The sequence below is a fragment of the Ranitomeya variabilis genome, chromosome 5 (genome assembly GCF_051348905.1).
Source record: "Ranitomeya variabilis isolate aRanVar5 chromosome 5, aRanVar5.hap1, whole genome shotgun sequence".
NCBI classification, from domain to species: Eukaryota; Metazoa; Chordata; class Amphibia; order Anura; family Dendrobatidae; genus Ranitomeya; species Ranitomeya variabilis.
The window spans coordinates 672,692,029-672,711,444 of record NC_135236.1 but is presented as its reverse complement, the minus strand read 5'-3'; the positions used below and the strand labels follow the sequence as shown (position 1 = coordinate 672,711,444).

The window sequence follows — 19,416 nt, the reverse complement described above, 5'->3', positions numbered from 1 at the left end:
GTAATAAAGACACTTCCAACTTAGTTCTGTCGCCGATAAAATATATAATAAGAGGGTTATAATTCTCAGAAAATGGCGACACAAATCAAAGGGCTTTTTTTCTTTATAAATTTTGGAATTTTTTTCATCACTAAAGTAAAACAAAAAAACTGTCAAGCATGACATCGAAAAGATCATGCAGAATACACCGCTGATACCAGTTTGTCAGGAGACGCACCGCCGCTGCCTCTAATCATCAGGACAATTCCGAAATTGATTGACGAGTGATGGACGAGGTCGCGGCTGCTTCCAATACTAGGTCAGTTATTGGGGAACTCACAGTGAGCGTATGGGATATACACCTCCGATTCCAGCGCATGGTACTCCTTAGGAAAATGGACAAAACCACACAAACTTGTACCTTCCAGGACTGACAAAGTACAAAAACCCAAATTCTGCATTTTATTAGATCAAGGTTATGCCCACATACCTCCCCTTGATGACCTCATAACCTCATATAGAGGCTGTTGTGGGATGTGCTAGATATTTTAGAAGTTTATGAGAACCCCAACTTTCAGGATATCGTTTCCCTGGAGGTCCGAGGAGGTCAATATTGTCATCATGTTTCCTATTGCGATTTTCTCTGTCTATAGAGATGACACATGGCATGGATAGCATCATCCATCGGCTGTTATTAAGTTGGAAGTGTTAAAATGTTCTTTCGGTAGTGTCAGTGAATGCGTTATGTTCGTCCCTTTGCAATAATGCCAGAAAAATATATCTCCCACAAATATTAGATCAATGCAAACCCCAAAATTCACCACTAACCACTGCCGCCAAAAAGTCTCAGAACAGTACTTTGATCACAGGAAGCCAATGCAATGGAAGTGTACTTCTCTGCCTCTGAGTAAACCCATCTCAAGCTGAGTGTCTGGTTCTCAGAGCAGATCTCCTGTTGTAATTACCTGGTCACTGTAGAAGGCCCCTACTTCAATGGAGGTTGAAGTGTCAGCTCTTTGTCATTTCCCAGTTATAATTAATCCCCTATGTTCTATGTGATGGTTATATGTCCCCTTTCCGAAAACTTTTAATTTTAGTATTGGCATGATTGTACTAACCTGAAGAATGAGGCACAATAAAAGTCATGAAAACTAACCCCCCAAAAAAATCAATAGCAGAATTAAGTTTGGAAAATATTTGTTTTTTTTTTTTCAAATTTTTTGAGTACCTTGCAAGGTAAAGTGAATAATTTAATTCGATGCTAGGACTCAGTCCGAAAAAAAAAGAACCCTCATATGGCAAAGTTGATGGAAAAATATAAAATTGGTTGCAGCAGGAAGGGGTTAAAGAAGCCATAAGAAGGCATATGATAATTAATAAAATCCTATAAGATCTCCTGATTTCTTGGGATCCCATCTTCACTGCTGCCACTAAAGCTCTTTTTATAGAAGGTGATAATTGAGTAACTGCGAAGTAACAGTATGTAAGTGTCGGTGCCGTGAAATCACAAAAACACATGTCTAAGTGCTGGGAAAATGTTATCATTAACAGAAAAAATGGCCTCGGATCATCTCCGCCACATTGCTGTATACATCGGATGGCAGGTGGTTACTCTTTAACCCTTTATGTTTCTCGTGCTGTCCCTGGGGATTCCGCTAATTATTATAAATCAGGTTCCATTAGAAATCGTATTAGTGTGAATATACATACTGATTATTAATCAAATATACAGTACAGGTCGCCAGATGCAGATCCTCCTGTACATCCACATCCCGAAGCGTATTCTACTGTGTAAATAGACTCCCGCATGTGTCTCATTGTTCCCTATAGTTGCTCCTGTATGAGATCCTCCCTACCGAAAAGAGCAAACATCTATTATTGACACGGAGGAGAACTAATTATAGTGCTGACGTGCTATCCTAATCAAATGTATATAATAAAAGGGTGGGGGGGCAAGAAAAAAGAAAACAACTAGAGTCTGACTGTTATATATGTCATAAGTATATTCTAGTTCAGCGGGCAACCTATATACAAGTCCCTATGTACAATAATATAACTACTATTATACTGCCTCCTATATACAAGAATATAACTACTATAATACTGCTCCTATGTACAAGAATATAGCTACTATAATACTGCCCCCTATGTACAAGAATATAACTACTATAATACTGCCCCATGTACAAGAATATAACTACTATAATACTGCTCCTATGTACAAGAATATAACTACTATAATACTGCTCCTATGTACAAGAATATAACTACTATAATACTGCCCCCTATGTACAAGAATATAACTACTATAATACTGCCCCTATGTACAAGAATATAACTACTATAATACTGCCCCCTATGTACAAGAATATAACTACTATAATACTGCCCCTATGTACAAGAATATAACTACTATAATACTGCTCCTATGTACAAGAATATAACTACTATAATACTGCCCCCTATGTACAAGAATATAACTACTATAATACTGCCCCCTATGTACAAGAATATAACTACTATAATACTGCTCCTATGTACAAGAATATAACTACTATAATACTGCCCCTATGTACAAGAATATAACTACTATAATACTGCTCCTATGTACAAGAATATAACTACTATAATACTGCCCCTATGTACAAGAATATAACTACTATAATACTGCTCCTATGTACAAGAATATAACTACTATAATACTGCCCCCTATGTACAAGAATATAACTACTATAATACTGCCCCCTATGTACAAGAATATAACTACTATAATACTGCTCCTATGTACAAGAATATAACTACTATAATACTGCCCCCTATGTACAAGAATATAACTACTATAATACTGCCCCCTATGTACAAGAATATAACTACTATAATACTGCTCCTATGTACAAGAATATAACTACTATAATACTGCTCCTATGTACAAGAATATAACTACTATAATACTGCTCCTATGTACAAGAGTATAACTACTATAATACTGCCCCTATGTACAAGAATATAACTACTATAATACTGCTCCTATGTACAAGAATATAACTACTATAATACTGCCCCCTATGTACAAGAATATAACTACTATAATACTGCTCCTATGTACAAGAATATAACTACTATAATACTGCCCCCTATGTACAAGAATATAACTACTATAATATTGCTCCAAAATTCAATAATATAACTACTATAATTCTGCTCTTACGTACAAGAATATAACTATTGTAATACTAATATTAATAGAACTAATAGTTCTAAACCTACATTTCTCCAACGCAGAAATAAAAAAAACCAGAAAGTCCAACCAAACTGTGGGCATTAGTTATGGGCGAATACACTCGTTGCTCGGGTAACCTCTGAGTATTTGTTAGTGCTCGGAGATTTAGTTTTCATCTCCTCAGCTGAATGACTTACAGCTATTAGCCAGGCTGAGTACATATGGGGGTTGCCTGGTTGCTAGGGAATCCTCACATGTAATCAAGCTGGCTAAAAGCTGTAAATCATTCAACGGCAGCCATGAAAACTTAATCTCTGAACACTAACAAATACTCGGAGATCACCAGAGTGTGCTCTGGAAAACCCGAGCAACGAGTACACTCGCTCATCACTAGTGGGCATCCATCAAATAGAAAAAAGTAATAAAATAATTCCTTAAGACAAAAGCATTTATTTATGCAGCAGCATCCTCTCTTTTTAAGCTGTTTGCCGCTCTCATTTCTAATGTTCTGCCAACACGACTCTTCTTGGCAATGAAACCAGCATTTATTTTATGAACAAGAGCCAAAATGACTCTGCTGATTCAATGAAGATGAGGTCACTCTAACAATTGATGCAGCAGTAAAACAAATCCTCCTGTACAGGGGGCTGTAATGTTTCTTTAACATTGCTGTTGACCTTTACCACTGCAGACTGGCATTGATTAAAACAGTTTTAGCAACTAAACAAACAATCAATTGTAGTTAATCATGGTTTGTGGATCGAAAGTTCTAAATGATGTCTTAATCACGACCCGTAAAGTTATAAAGGACATATAAACATACAGGTAATTTCCAACATGGTCTACCAATCACAAAAAATAATGCTACTATTGACGTCAATAAGGGAGAAGAGTTCAGGAAGGTCAAGAGGTGACCATATTATCTGTCCAGAGAAGGTGGAGAGGCCCCTATTTACATTAGATGGTTGACTAATCCTTCAGAAATTAGTGGGTTAGACCTACTTTAAAGTATATAAATTTAGGAAGGACAAAAATTGACCACATGATCGATCGGGATAAAGATGGAAAGCCGCCTTACACATTACATCATTGGCTAGTGCCAATTAAATTTTCAGGTATGCTTAAGGCTAGGTTCCCATTGCGTTAATGGTATAGCGCTAACGGACAGCGTTGAACGGCGAAATTAACGCCGTGCACCGCGTCCGTTAGCGCTCCCATTGCCGGCAATGTTAGAGCGCATTGCTAGCGTGTGTCATTTTCGGCACGCACTAGCGATGTGCCGGTCTTTTGTAGCACGCCTCGGACGCTGCTTGCAGCGTCCGCGGCGCGCCAGAGGTCCGTTCCCCGCTCTCGCAGATCGGGGATCTGCGAGAGCGGGGACGTTAACGCGACCCCTGAACGCGGCCCCGAAAAAGACATTGCGTTAGCGCAATCCGCTAGCGCTCGCGCTAAACGGATTGCACTAACGCAATCTGAACCTAGCCTAAGTTAATCAAGTGGGTATGACGGACATTAGAATTTTCTCCTTGATGAAAGAAAAGAAGAAAGTACACACTCCCCGCAATTTAACCCATTTTCACTTACGGCTTAATTCCCCACATGGAAAGTTAAGGCATTTTCATAAATATAATAAAGATATTTTCAATGCCGAAACATTTTTTATCAGACTTTGACACCATATCTGCTCACAAATAATCTTGTTGACGTCATCCTAGTCTTGCAGCATAGCAATCATTTTTTTTCTATTTGTTATTCCATTGATTAGTTAATAACTGTGCCTTGATTAACTTTGGTGTTATAAAATAGCTTGGAAGTGAACTTGACAATAGCATAGAATAAAGTTAGACAGCTAATGGTAGGATGAATTGTAAAAATGGTAATGAAGGGGTTAGTAGGGTGCCCATCGCTGTACCTAAAATCTCTCCTGACCTGAATATTTTAAACAAAGTCACTTTATCCCTAGAGGCAACATACACTGCAATGTTACAAAGACATGGTGTAAGTGCTGTGGATTATCTATGTATGCTGGTCTGGTAGTATAATGTTCTTTCCCAGTTTTTTGGCTACTCTGTTATGACAGAATATATCTCCATACCCCTTTTCAAGTTTGAAGTAGAGTCTCCAATCCTGCTTATGCCCTGATTTATGTTATAGCAAATCTTTTCTGTCCTCAGTTCAATTGCAAATCTACAATGAGCAGAGAGATATGAATAATCTGTCAGACTTTTTGCTATCAACCTGATTTCTCAGAAACACTATGGTTGTTATGCTGTCTGTCCATAGAAAACAGTTGATCCCTAAAAACTTAGTCCTACTAGAATGGCACTGTGCTATCAGAAGAGAAGGGAATACGCACCAGAGCTTTAGTCCTACATTATTAATTAGACTTTTCTAAAAATAAATCAATGGGAAGAATTCTTTATAATAATAACATCATCCCCCCACACACACACATACACCCATCTATGCCCCCTATAACCTGAAAACAAAAGATTTCCCTGGCAGCATTAACTGAGAATACGCGGAGACTGTCTAATCCTGGTCTCCTGCAGCCGTGCTCTCCGGACTCCTTAATATAAGTTGCTGAAGTCTCAGTAAATAAAGACTGACTGCAAGGATCAATACGTGTTTTCATTAGCTAGATAGCTTTATAAATATCTTATATCGTCAGCTGCTGGCCAAAATCTGACATATCTCTGAGATCTTCTCAGGAACTTTATTAAGAAGGTAACACAGATAAAAGCAAAAACTAAGTTAAATATTAAGCCACAATCCTCATCCTTCTAACGCCTTTCTGTGGTCTGCAGAAGGTGGTCACACATTGGGCTTATGCTATTAAAACTGCCAATTACAATGAGACAAGCTATCCATGACTTTGGGGGGGTGTCCAAACTTTCCATGGTGAGCGTGCATTTATATGAGGAATATATATGTCAAGCTGACAGCAATGTACTGTAATATGTGTGCACCATGATAATAATTGGTTGGCTTTCTCCTAAGAATATACCATATTAAAATATTGCCTCCTATGTACAAGAATATAACTACTATAATACTGCCCCTATGTACAAGAATATAACTACTATAATACTGCTCCTATGTACAAAAATATAACTACTATAATACTGCTCCTATGTACAAGAATATAACTACTATAATACTGCCCCTATGTACAAGAATATAACTACTATAATACTGCCCCTATGTACAAAAATATAACTACTATAATACTGCTCCTATGTACAAGAATATAACTACTATAATACTGCTCCTATGTACAAGAATATAACTGCTATAATACTGCTCCTATGTACAAGAATATAACTACTATAATACTGCCTCTATGTACAAGAATATAACTACTATAATACTGCCCCTATGTACAAGAATATAACTACTATAATACTGCCCCTATATACAAGAATATAACTACTATAATACTGCCCCTATATAGAAGAATATAACTACTATAATACTGCTCCTATGTACAAGAATATAACTACTATAATACTGCCCCTATGTACAAGAATATAACTACTATAATACTGCTCCTATGTACAAAAATATAACTACTATAATACTGCTCCTATGTACAAGAATATAACTACTATAATACTGCCCCTATGTACAAGAATATAACTACTATAATACTGCCCCTATGTACAAAAATATAACTACTATAATACTGCTCCTATGTACAAGAATATAACTATTATAATACTGCTCCTATGTACAAGAATATAACTACTATAATACTGCTCCTATGTACAAGAATATAACTACTATAATACTGCCTCTATGTACAAGAATATAACTACTATAATACTGTCCCTATATACAAGAATATAACTACTATAATACTGCCCCTATATACAAGAATATAACTACTATAATACTGCCCCTATATAGAAGAATATAACTACTATAATACTGCTCCTATGTACAAGAATATAACTACTATAATACTGCCCCTATGTACAAGAATATAACTACTATAATACTGCTCCTATGTACAAGAATATAACTACTATAATACTGCCCCTATGTACAAGAATATAACTACTATAATACTGCCCCTATATAGAAGAATATAACTACTATAATACTGCTCCTATGTTCAAGAATATAACTACTATAATACTGCTCCTATGTTCAAGAATATAACTACTATAATACTGCCCCTATGTACAAGAATATAACTACTATAATACTGCCCCTATATAGAAGAATATAACTACTATAATACTGCTCCTATGTTCAAGAATATAACTACTATAAAACTGCTCCTATGTTCAAGAATATAACTACTATAATACTGCTCCTATGTACAAGAATATAACTACTATAATACTGCTCCTATGTACAAGAATATAACTACTATAATACTGCCCCTATGTACAAGAATATAACTACTGTAATACTGCTCCTATGTACAAGAATATAACTACTATAATACTGCTCCTATGTACAAGAATATAACTACTATAATACTGACCCCTATGTACAATAATATAACTACTATAATACTGCTCCTATGTACAAGAATATAACTACTATAATACTGCTCCTATGTACAAGAATATAACTACTATAATACTGCCCCCTATGTACAAGAATATAACTACTATAATACTGCCCCTATGTACAAGAATATAACTACTATAATACTGCCCCCATGTACAAGAATATAACTACTATAATACTGCTCCTATGTACAAGAATATAACTACTATAATACTGCCCCCATGTTCAAGAATATAACTACTATAATACTGTTCCTATGTACTAGAATATAACTACTATAATACTGCTCCTATGTTCAAGAATATAACTACTATAATACTGCTCCTATGTACAAGAATATAACTACTATAATACTGCCCCTATGTTCAAGAATATAACTACTATAATACTGCTCCTATGTACAAGAATATAACTACTATAATACTGCTCCTATGTTCAAGAATATAACTTCTATAATACTGCTCCTATGTACAAGAATATAACTACTATAATACTGCTCCTATGTTCAAGAATATAACTACTATAATACTGTTCCTATGTACTAGAATATAACTACTATAATACTGCCACTATGAACAAGACTATAACTACTATAATACTGCTCCTATGTACAAGAATATAACTACTATAATACTGCTCCTATGTACAAGAATATAACTACTATAATACTGCTCCTATGTACAAGAATATAACTACTATAATACTGCTCCTATGTACAAGAATATAACTACTACTAGATGGTGGCCCGATTCTAGTGCATCGGGTATTCTAGAATATGCATGTCCACGTAGTATATTGCCCAGTGACGTAGTATTTTCCACAGCGACCTAGTATATTGCCCAGTGACGTAGTATATTGCCCAGTTAGCACCGGAACCTGCCGCTTGCATGGAGTGGTCACCGGAGCGTCGGAAAGGCGGCGGAAGGTGAATATATAATGATTTGTTATTTTTTTTAATTATTTTTAACATTAGATGTTTTTACTATTGAGGCTGCATAGGCAGCCTCAATAGTAAAAACTTGGTCACACAGGGTTAATAGCGGCGGTAACGGAGTGAGTTACCCGCGGCATAACGCGGTCCGTTACCGCTGACATTAACCCTGTGTGAGCCGTGACTGCGGGGAGTATGGAACGGGCGCAGGGCACTAACTGAAGGGGAGTAGGGAGGGACTAATCGGACTGTGCCCATCGCTGATTGGTCGCGGCAGCCATGACAGGCAGCTGGCGAGACCAATCAGCGAATGAATATCCGTGACGGAAGTTGCCGACAGAAAGACGGAAGTACCCCTTAGACAATTATATACTACTATAATACTGCCCCTATGTACAAGAATATAACTACTATATTACTGCTCCTATGTACAAGAATATAACTACTATAATACTGCCCCTATGTACAAGAATATAACTACTATAATACTGCCCCTATGTACAAGAATATAACTACTATAATACTGCCCCTATGTACAAGAATATAACTACTATAATACTGCTCCTATGTACAAGAATACAACTACTATAATACTGCTCCTATGTACAAGAATATAACTACAATAATACTGCCCCTATGTACAAGAATATAACTACTATAATACTGCTCCTATGTACAAGACTATAATTACTATAATACTGCTCCTATGTACAAGAATATAACTACTATAATACGGCTCCTATGTACAAGAATATAACTACTATAATACTGCCCCTATGTACAAGAATATAACTACTATATTACTGCTCCTATGTACAAGAATATAACTACTATAATACTGCCCCTATGTACAAGAATATAACTACTATAATACTGCCCCTATGTACAAGAATATAACTACTATAATACTGCCCCCTATGTACAAGAATATAACTACTATAATACTGCCCCTATGTACAAGAATATAACTGCTATAATACTGCCCCCTATGTACAAGAATATAACTACTATAATACTGCTCCTATGTACAAGAATATAACTACTATAATACTGCCCCCTATGTACAAGAATATAACTACTATAATACTGCCCCTATGTACAAGAATATAACTACTATAATACTGCCCCCTATGTACAAGAATATAACTACTATAATACTGCCCCCTATGTACAAGAATATAACTACTATAATACTGCCTCTATGTACAAGAATATAACTACTATAATACTGCCCCCTATGTACAAGAATATAACTACTATAATACTGCTCCTATGTACAAGAATATAACTACTATAATACTGCCCCCTATGTACAAGAATATAACTACTATAATACTGCCCCTATGTACAAGAATATAACTACTATAATACTGCCCCTATGTACAAGAATATAACTACTATAATACTGCCCCCTATATACAAGAATATAACTACTATAATACTCCCCCCTATGTACAAGAATATAACTACTATAATACTGCCCCTATGTACAGGAATATAACTACTATAATGCTGCCTCCTATGTACAAGAATATATCTACAGCGGATATAAAAATGTACACACCCAGCTATTGGTCATGGAAAAATGCCATAACAAAAAAAATAATTTCAGATGTTTTCCACTTTTAATGTCGCCCTTAATCTGTACAAATCCACTGTTAAACTAAAATTGTCATTTACAGTTATTCTGATTAGCCCCATATAAGGTTTCTCTGCTGTCGGAGGATCTTCTGACATTTTCTTACTTGCATTTTACAGCAAAATCCATGGTCCATAAACAGCTGACCACACAGAAAAGGGATCTCATTGTTGAAAGTTATCAGACAGGAGAAGGGGACAATAAACTGTGATCTATCATGGAACACTGTGAAGATGTCATCAAGAAGTGTCTGAAATTTGGTACAACAGTGATATTACTGAGAACTGGACGTTCTTCATAAATCGATAAAAAGACAAGAGGGAAATTGGTCCAGGAGGCGGTCAAGAGGCCGACAGCAACAGTAAAAGAGCTGCAGGACTTTCTGATGAATTGTGGTTGTGCTCTGTATGTGACAACAACATATTCTTCTTATGTTCTGCCTGTGGGGTAGGGAGGCAAAAAAACATCGAAGTCGGCTATGTTTTACCAAAACCCCAACACATCTGTTAAAAGCAAGTGTGGACCGTGTTCTTATTTAATTAAATAAAGTGGAACTTTTTGGCAATAATTCCAAAAGATGCAAGACCAGTGCCGCACATCATTATAAGATCACCATCCCCACAGTGAGGCATGGTGGAGGCAGCATTAGGCTTTGGGACTGTTTTTTCAGCAGCATGAACAGCGACTTAAAAGGTCTGAATTTTTAAAATATCTATGAATTTTTCAACTTAACTTTCAGGCTAAAAAGAGGAAGAGGAATTTCGCTTTTCAGCATGACAACATTTTACCAGGGGCGTGTAGACTTTTTATATCCACTGTATTATTATAAATCTATGCTGTCGGTGTGTTCGGACTGATGAGGATAACCACGCCGCTGTCCTGGTTATTGATTTGTTTTTTTCATGTTCTACTCGATCACATGTGACGTCTATATTCATTACATGTTGCGGAGGCTTCTGGGTAATATTTCCCCTCCCCCCAGAGCTGCGATCATTAGACAGTGAACTATGGACTCTTCTCCAACTAGGGCCCCAGACTAACAACACAACACTGCGTCTATTACACCTGACACAACCACATTTGCCCATCTGCACAAGTCACCGTACAGATGTAGCAGAGCTGAACTTGTGGTTTTGCTCTTTGGAAGCGCTGTAGTGTTAGAATTAAGAATATGTTGCAGGTTGACCTGCAGTCCTATGTAATTCCAGGTATCAGGTATGCTACATGACTGACTCAGCTCTGCTACATGTATACAAAAGAGGACAACAGCACAACCTGTATGGGCCTAAGCAATAATAGGGACCGCTGTTGTAATTAGCCGCGTTACTATTCACCCATAATCAAGTATTGCAGGAAAAGTGTGTATATAAAACTTTTTGACACATGTCGTCCATAAGGGATTGAATGTATGCAATACTGTAACTGAAGGAATCTGGAACTTTTTAATGGATAAATAAAAGGTATATTTTACTCTACCATTGGACTGATCGCTGGAGAAACAAAAAGTTTATTCTTTACACGAATGGATTTGTCCCAATCTATTTTCCGTGGGAACTGTAACCACAGGTTGGATGTATTCCTGTTCCTTCAAAACGGTAAGCTGGCATTGCCAAAAACTCATATATATATATATATATATATATATATATATATATTTATATATATATACTACACAGAGATTACACACATAGTCATAGAAAGTACCCACATATACTGTATACTATACACATATATAGTCCCCACAAATATACAGACACATACACACATATAGTACACACATATATATATATACAGACACATACACACATATAGTACACACATATATATATATACAGACACATACGCACATATAGTACACACATATATATATATATATATATATATATATATACAGACATACACACATATAGTACACATACACACACATATATATATACAGACACACACACACATATATACGGACACATACACACATATAGTACACACATATATATATACAGACATACACACATATAGTACAGACATATATATAGACACATGCACACATATAGTACACACATATATATATACAGACATACACACATATAGTACACATACACACACATATATATATACAGACACATACACAAATATAGTACACACACCTACATATATACAGACACAGACACACATATAGTACACGCACCTACATATATACAGACACACACACACACATATAGTACACACATATATATGCAGACATACACACACATATATATACAGACACATACACACATATAGTACACACACCTACATATATACAGACACATACACACATATAGTATATGCACCTACATATATACAGACACACACACACACATATAGTACACACATATATATGCAGACATACACACACCTACATATATACAGACACATACACACATATAGTACACACACCTACATATATACAGACACATACACACATATAGTACACACACCTACATATATACAGACACACACACATATAGTACACACACCTACATATATACAGACACATACACACATCTAGTACACACATATATATATATACAGACACACATATAGTACACACACCTACATATATACAGACACACACACACATATAGTACACACATATATACGGACACATACACACATATAGTACACACCTACATAAATACAGACACATACACACATATAGTACACACATATATATATACAGGCACAGACACACATATAGTACACACACCTACATATATACAGACACACACACACATACAGTACACACCTACATATATACAGACACAGACACACATATAGTACACACATATATATATATATATACAGACACACATATAGTACACACACCTACATATATACAGACACAGACACACATACAGTACACACCTACATATATACAGACACACACACATATAGTACACACATATATATATTTTTTCCCTAGGGTTTGTGATTTTCCATTATTCCCGGCGATATCACATCACATGGTTTTCTGTAGAGATTGGTCACAACGCACCCTAAGGATTCGGACGCACACTCGGCTCTGCTACATCTACGTCCTCCGCCTCATCTGTCACATTGTCGCACCCTTTCCATCCCGGAGACTCCGCTCTTGTGACACATGTTGATTGATCCCCAGACCTGTGCACGCTGCTCTGGCTCTGCTACATTGTACAGCCCCATGCTCTATATCCTGGGGATGGGGCATCTATCCAGCCCTGGTCCTGGGCCACCCCAGATGTGGGCACTGCTCCTGCAGATGGGGATGGATAGACACAGCATTGCAGGGGTGCACAGCCCCCAGCCCAGCCCCTGCTCTTACCTGGATCCTGGGAGCCTGCCCCTGTAGCATCAGACAGTGTCAGATCCCTTCCTGCTGCCACTGAGCATCCTCATCCCCTGCATCATCACATCACAGGAGGCAGCTGATGCCTCAGCCTCTCCCAGCTCTTGGCTCCTGCCATTGGCTGCGGCCTCCATGGAGTCCCATCCCCTCCCTCCAACCATCAGGGCTGGATACATAATTTAGTGAACCAACTGGTGGACAGGCCGATCAACTGTCAGCACCACGCCGGGCCCATTCATGGGCAACCCTGGTTCATTCAAAGGGGAAAGGTGGGGGTGTGTGGATAATGACTACTCCCAGGCAGGATGAATGCATTGTACGCAGCTCTCCTGCATAATTATGGGGGGCTGAACCTTTTGGTGTTACAGTATATTAATTTAAGATGCACAACAGGCTCCGGGGGCTGCAGAGACATTGATATAGCGGCACGGTGAGCGCATTCTGAGATACCGCAGGTGAAAGTATAGGCCAATTATCCAAATGTCAATCTCCTAATATATTCTTATCCCAATCACACAACTGAGTCCATGACAGAAGAATAATGCAGCTCCTATACAATGTACAAAACAGAGATAAAGTGCGCTGCAAAATATTACACAAATAATACTTCCATACAGTAACCTAAATAATGGCGCTAAATAGTGCTACCACCACGCAATCAAAATAGTGGTAGAGGTAGTAGAGGTGTCACACAACGGTAAATTCTACTATACAGTGCTGAAATAGTGTTCAAATAATACCGACAAATACTGTTTAAGTAAAACCCACATGCAGAGCAGAAATATCACCACTATACACTGTTAATATAATGCCTACATATAGTGCTGAAATAACATCACCAGAAGCTGATAAAATAATATCTACATACAGTGCTAAAAAATAATATTATATGCTGCTATATTAATACCACCATACACTGTTAAAATAATATCAACATATAGAGCTGAAATAATACCAGCAAATAAAGCCAAAATAATACCGCCATACAGTGCCAATATAATACCATACAGAGCCAAAATAATACCATTATTTAGTGCCAAAATAATATCACCATAGATAGCTGAAATAGTACCACTATACAGAGCCAAAATAATACCACCATACATAGCTGAAATAATATCACTGAAATAATATCACCAAAAAACAGTGCCGAAATACTGGTAATACCATTATACAGTGCCAAAATATTACCAACATAAATAGCTGAAATAATACTACCGTACGGTGCTAAAGTAATACTATTAGTGCTGAAATACCACCATATGGTGCTGAAATAATACTACTGTAAAATGCTGAAATAATACCACAATACAGTGCTGAAATACCACCTTACAGTGCTGAAAAATTACGCCATACAGTGCTGAAATACTACCGTACAGTACTGAAATAATGCTACCATATAGTGCTGAAATAATGCCACCATACAGTGCTCAAATACTACCGTACAGTACTGAAATAATAACACCATAAAGTGCTGAAATACTACTGTACAGTACTGAAATAATGCCACCATACAGTGCTGAAATACTACCGTACACTACTAAAATAATACCACCATACAGTGCTGAAATACTACCGTACAGTACTGAAATAATACCACCATACAGTGCTGAAATACCACCATATGATGCTGAGATAATGACACCATACAGTGCTCAAATACTACCGTACAGTACTGAAATAATGACACCATATAGTGCTGAAATACTACCGTACAGTACTGAAATAATACCACCATAAAGTGCTGAAATACTACCACCATATGATGCTGAAATAATGACACCATACAGTGCTCAAATACTACCGTACAGTACTGAAATAATGCTACCATATAGTGCTGAAATACTACCGTACAGTACTGAAATAATGACACCATACAGTGCTGAAATACTACCACCATATGATGCTGAAATAATGACACCATACAGTGCTCAAATACTACCGTACAGTACTGAAATAATGCCACCATACAAAAGTGCTCTCACGTTAGTCCCCTGTCCCCCATTTATGCCCCCTTAGGAGTGGCTTATCCCTGCAGAGCGCTACTGTTGTCATCCTCCTCTCCGCCCCGCGGTCACAGCAGGGTTAATCCTGTGCCCCGCTCCCCTGGCACACTCCATGACTGCTCCGTGTTTAGGCATCGCCATCTTCTTCCTGCATCATTTATAGGGAAGACAAGGTGGGGGTTACCATGGCAACCCATCGATTCTGCTCCATGTTCCTCCACCACTTAAAAAAAAAAGAAAAGGAAAAAGGTGACTGTTCCTTTAATTGGATTATTGCTGAGTGAGCGGAGGGGGTTAATGGCGGAGAGCGGGGCCCATGTAGTACAAAGGGCCTGTTCCCCTGTGACGGTGAGAACACAAACTGCCCGAAATAGACCAGCGGCAGCGGTGTAATTAATTCTCCTCTGAGTCAGCGCGTTTAACCCCTTCATGACTGCGGGTAGTGCAGTCACCTGGAAAAATCACCACGATTACAGTCAAATTCCTTTAATCCGGCATCATTTAATGTAATTCTGGATTAGCTATAGCTCCGCAGCGGGCCTGCGTACCATGCGCCTCTGTGTCTCTACCAATAGAGGGCGCTGCAGGACAGGTCTCACTAGAGCGCCCTCTAGTCTCCCGTACTGGCACCTGTGGGCACTTAATACCCACAGCGAGTGATGAGATTCATGTCGCCCACACACCGCCACCCCCCACAGATCTCACTGCTCTGCCCACTCTGCACTGGCACAGGCCCCGCGCTGGTGGGTGATGTAGGCGGGTGAAGCTGGCGACAGCTCAGAAACCAGGAGGCAACAACTGCGACAATCTCACGTATCAGGCAAGAAGCCGAGATGTCACGTTAGCAAGGGATAAACATCCATCTCATATCATCTACACAGCCGCCTCTGTGAGCCCCGAGATGTGCAAGCTCCGAATATACTGCCTCATAGAGTATAGTGATAAACCTATATAATACAACCACATAGAGTATAGTGATATACCGATATAATACTGCCACATAGAGTATAGTGATATACCGATATAATACTGCCACATAGAGTATAGTGATATACCGATATAATACTGCCACATAGAGTATAGTGATATACCGATATAATACTGCCTCATAGAGTATAGTGATAAACCTATATAATACAACCACATAGAGTATAGTGATATACCGATATAATACTGCCACATAGAGTATAGTGATATACCTATATAATACTGCCTCATAGAGTATAGTGATAAACCTATATAATACAACCACATAGAGTATAGTGATATACCGATATAATACTGCCACATAGAGTATAGTGATATACCGATATAATACTGCCACATAGAGTATAGTGATATACCTATATAATACAACCACATAGAGTATAGTGATATACCGATATAATACTGCCACATAGAGTATAGTGATATACCGATATAATACTGCCTCATAGAGTATAGTGATAAACCTATATAATACAACCACATAGAGTATAGTGATATACCGATATAATACTGCCACATAGAGTATAGTGATATACCGATATAATACTGCCACATAGAGTATAGTGATATACCTATATAATACAACCACATAGAGTATAGTGATATACCGATATAATACTGCCACATAGAGTATAGTGATATACCGATATAATACTGCCTCATAGAGTATAGTGATAAACCTATATAATACAACCACATAGAGTATAGTGATATACCGATATAATACTGCCACATAGAGTATAGTGATATACCGATATAATACTGCCACATAGAGTATAGTGATATACCGATATAATACTGCCTCATAGAGTATAGTGATAAACCTATATAATACAACCACATAGAGTATAGTGATATACCGATATAATACTGCCACATAGAGTATAGTGATATAACTATATAATACTGTCACATAGAGTATAGTGATATACTGATATAATACTGCCACATAGAGTATAGTGATATACCGATATAATACTGCCTCATAGAGTATAGTGATAAACCTATATAATACAACCACATAGAGTATAGTGATATACCGATATAATACTGCCACATAGAGTATAGTGATATAACTATATAATACTGTCACATAGAGTATAGTGATATACTGATATAATACTGCCACATAGAGTATAGTGATATACCGATATAATACTGCCACATAGAGTATAGTGATATAACTATATAATACTGTCACATAGAGTATAGTGATATACTGATATAATACTGCCACATAGAGTATAGTGATATACCGATATAATACTGCCACATAGAGTATAGTGATATAACTATATAATACTGTCACATAGAGTATAGTGATATACTGATATAATACTGCCACATAGAGTATAGTGATATACTGATATAATACTGCCACATAGAGTATAGTGATATACCGATATAATACTGCCACATAGAGTATAGTGATATACCTATATAATACAACCACATAGAGTATAGTGATATACCGATATAATACTGCCACATAGAGTATAGTGATATACCGATATAATACTGCCACATAGAGTATAGTGATATACCTATATAATACAACCACATAGAGTATAGTGATATACCGATATAATACTGCCACATAGAGTATAGTGATATACCGATATAATACTGCCTCATAGAGTATAGTGATAAACCTATATAATACAACCACATAGAGTATAGTGATATACCGATATAATACTGCCACATAGAGTATAGTGATATACCGATATAATACTGCCACATAGAGTATAGTGATATACCGATATAATACTGCCTCATAGAGTATAGTGATAAACCTATATAATACAACCACATAGAGTATAGTGATATACCGATATAATACTGCCACATAGAGTATAGTGATATAACTATATAATACTGTCACATAGAGTATAGTGATATACTGATATAATACTGCCACATAGAGTATAGTGATATACCTATATAATACAACCACATAGAGTATAGTGATATACCGATATAATACTGCCACATAGAGTATAGTGATATACCGATATAATACTGCCACATAGAGTATAGGGATATACCTATATAATACAACCACATAGAGTATAGTGATATACCGATATAATACTGCCACATAGAGTATAGTGATATACCGATATAATACTGCCTCATAGAGTATAGTGATATACCGATATAATACTGCCACATAGAGTATAGTGATATACTGATATAATACTGCCACATAGAGTATAGTGATATACCTATATAATACAACCACATAGAGTATAGTGATATACCGATATAATACCACCACATAGAGTATAGTGATATACCTATATAATACAACCACATAGAGTATAGTGATATAACTCTATAATACTATCACATAGAGTATAGTGATATACCGATATAATACTGCCACATAGAGTGTAGTGATATAACTATATAATACTGCCACATAGAGTATAGTGATATACCGATATAATACTTACGCACAGAGTATAGTGGTATACCTATAATAATCTTTATTTTTATATAGCGCTAACATATTATGCAGCGCTTTACAGTTTGTACACATTATCATCACTGTCCCCGATGGGGCTCACAATCTAAATTCCCTATCAGTATGTCTTTGGAATGTGGGAGGAAACCGGAGTCCCCGGAGGAAACCCACGCAAACACGGAGAGAACATACAAACTTTTTGCAGATGTTGTCCAAGGTGGGATTAGAACCTAGAACTCCAGCGCTGCAAGGCTGCTGTGCTAACCACTGCGCCACCGTGCTGCCCAACCTATAAA

The 19,416-nt window shown here is 37.1% G+C and overlaps 1 protein-coding gene across 4 annotated transcripts in view; it reads right to left on the bottom strand.

Annotated features, from left to right (window-relative positions):
- Nucleotides 1-19,416, bottom strand: part of SYN3 (synapsin III) — a 244,090-nt gene that overhangs the window by 193,638 nt on the left and 31,036 nt on the right. Inside the window, exon 1 of one of the 4 annotated variants that reach the window (XM_077266804.1) lies at nt 15,643-15,812. The exons of 1 other annotated variant lie outside the window; for it this stretch is intronic. The gene's annotated coding sequence lies outside the window, so the exon portion shown is untranslated. Of the gene's footprint in view, nt 1-13,633; nt 13,781-15,642; nt 15,813-19,416 lie in introns of those variants that run through there. 2 more of the 4 variants (XM_077266803.1, XM_077266807.1) reach the window with 2 other exon arrangements.